The sequence below is a fragment of the Osmia lignaria genome, unplaced genomic scaffold, assembly GCF_051020975.1.
Source record: "Osmia lignaria lignaria isolate PbOS001 unplaced genomic scaffold, iyOsmLign1 scaffold0068, whole genome shotgun sequence".
NCBI lineage: Eukaryota > Metazoa > Arthropoda > Insecta > Hymenoptera > Megachilidae > Osmia > Osmia lignaria.
This window is the reverse complement of record NW_027478209.1, coordinates 27,501-30,000: the sequence shown is the minus strand read 5'-3', so window position 1 is coordinate 30,000 and position 2,500 is coordinate 27,501. Positions and strand designations below refer to the sequence as shown.

The 2,500-nt window shown below is 44.5% G+C and overlaps 1 non-coding gene across 1 annotated transcript; it reads right to left on the bottom strand.

Annotated features, from left to right (window-relative positions):
- Positions 1-1,314: 1,314 nt before the first annotated feature.
- On the bottom strand, positions 1,315-1,469 carry LOC143307684 (5.8S ribosomal RNA). The gene has a single exon (XR_013064778.1). It is a non-coding gene; the product is annotated as a 5.8S ribosomal RNA (ribosomal RNA).
- Between the last annotated feature and the right edge of the window lie 1,031 nt (positions 1,470-2,500).

The following is a 2,500-nucleotide window of genomic DNA, read 5'->3' as shown; positions in this document are numbered from 1 at the left end:
TCCCTTCTTTTCGAGCGCCACGGAAGCAAGAGGAAAAGCAAGAGCGAGAGAACATTTCGCGTATACTTCATTTAACAATTTTAACCAACACGCGATGTACTCCACACACCTCTTAGATTTAACAACTGCTTTTCTCTTCTTCTCCCCTTAGCGCAAGGGTAAACCCCATTTGTCTCTTCTTTGGAACGCAACAAAACTTTCGAGGACTGGACGACCGAGCGATGGTCGCGCGGTCTTCGCTTATCTTTAACAAACGAAGTAGTCCGTATGTATTCTAAATGTTGAAGCCTCCTAGAGCTTTAAGCCATGCGAGACATTGAAATGCTGTTTTAACGGGAGCATGCATAATTGCTGCAAACATACTTTTATCACAAGTTCTAGCCACGCCACGGAGGCTTCGAAGTTCCTTCACCATTCGCTTTCCTCTCTTTTGTTACACAGTTTCAGACTACGATCAGGGGTACCGAAACGCTGTATTGATTGTAAACAACCATTTTTATCTTGGAGCGGAGCGTTCCTTTACTCGTTAGATTTGTCTTGTCGCGTGTGTATTCGCTTTTTCGACGCTTTTTAACCATTTAACTTGTTTAGCGAAGCTAAACGCACAGACAGACAAAAAAAAAGGAACAGCATCGCGCGTCAAACAGCGACGACCCATCTGAAGCGATCTTTCATTTATACACCGTTTGTAAACAGAGAGATGTATAAAGCGCGGGGAATCATTCGAAACCCTGGGGCTATTCGAGCTTGCATTTCAGCAAATTATCATCTCAAACATTTCACTCGTTTGCTTTTTCTAAATTTATAGGAGAGCTTCTTTCGTTTATTTTTGACACACCTTTCGTAAATATCGTTTCTGGCAACGTCGGGAGCGTGGATTTCTACAAGTGAACAATCGCGCCGATCCGATAACTTCCAGCAGGATGGAGAATCTTTATAGATTATCTTCCGAGAACTCGGTGCTTTCACGGGCGGTCGTTTATAAATTTTAACGAACGACTCGCGCGCCGTGACGCACTTGCGCTAGTTCGAAGAGATATTTCGAAATTTGTTTCTCTCCTTTAACGGCCTGCATTTAGTGTATCGGTTGCGATTTTCGTCACATCGTTTCCACGACAAACGCCGACGAACTGCCCAACTATCGCTCGTACGTTGCGACTCTTTCTTTGTTTATCGTTCATTCATTCTTTCAATTTCGTTCGATAATCCCGCTCCGAAACGTTCTACTTTCGTTGAACGACGGCGAGATGTTTAGAAAGAAATGAATTACTCTTTTTTCGAGAAGCAAACGCAAGCAGTCTTTTGTTAAGAAAACGACCCTCAGCCAGGCGTGGTCCAGGAATTGTATCCGTGGACCGCAATGTGCGTTCGAAATGTCGATGTTCATGTGTCCTGCAGTTCACACGTTGACGCGCAATTAGCTGCGTTCTTCATCGACCCACGAGCCAAGTGATCCACCGTTCAGGGTAATCGTAAAATTTTGTATTTCAAACTCTTTAGATCTTTAGAGTGTTATTTTCATTATTAACACGCATCACATTCGATACCCACATCACTCTCCCACCCGGCGCGTGCGGGAGAGCGAATTCGGGCGTCGCCAACGTATTTGTTTGTTTGTTCGATCGTTGACGACACGATCGCGTCCAAGGACGGAAACCGTCGGAGAAACGCCCAGTGGCACGCTCCTCTCGACGGTCGGGCGTAAAGTACATTTAAAAACCTTGAAAAGTACGAACGCACACAAGGAATGCGAGCGCGCGTCCTGTCGCTGAATCGTGGGTTGCGAGATTCGAACAGACACACGGCCGGCGACGATCGGTCTAACTAATGGACACATAGTTTTTCAAAGACTCGCTATCGTCGCTTCTCAGCCGGTCCGTAAACAACACACATCGATCAGGCGGACGCACGAATCTTACCACGGTGCGTGTTTCGTAGATTCCAGGTTACCCGCAAGTACCTCTCTCTCCCTCTCGAAAGAGGAATCTCGATCCGTCCTTTTTGGACAATGGAGAAATCTTTTTATCGCAACACGGATGGCAAAGAAACAACCAAAGCGTAGGAGCGTGGGGACGAGAGCGACGAAAAGAACGTCGCGAAAACAAAGTTTCGACGGTTGCTCGTTCTAATACATCGTAGTTTCAACTCTCTCAGTTTTAACCACTCCTAGACGCTTCGTAAACTTTTAACAATTCTTCGCCTCCGCGAGTTTCATTTCGAATAGAGCGAACGCAACACGGACCAAAAAAACTCCGGTGATGCCAGATCATTTAGCAAAGATCAGACGGCGGGTCATCTGTATTCCTTTTCTCTCTTTTTTATATCTTTCCATTTAACTAGGGTGTCGCAACGACGGGTACATTTATATATTTATATATATTGTATTTCAATTTTAATGATCCTTCACTTTCGGTTTGTAATAATATGATCCTTCTTTCATTTCGATCCTTCATATTGTAGGTTAACCAACAGAAGTTTGTTTTTTTACGACTTGTATTTT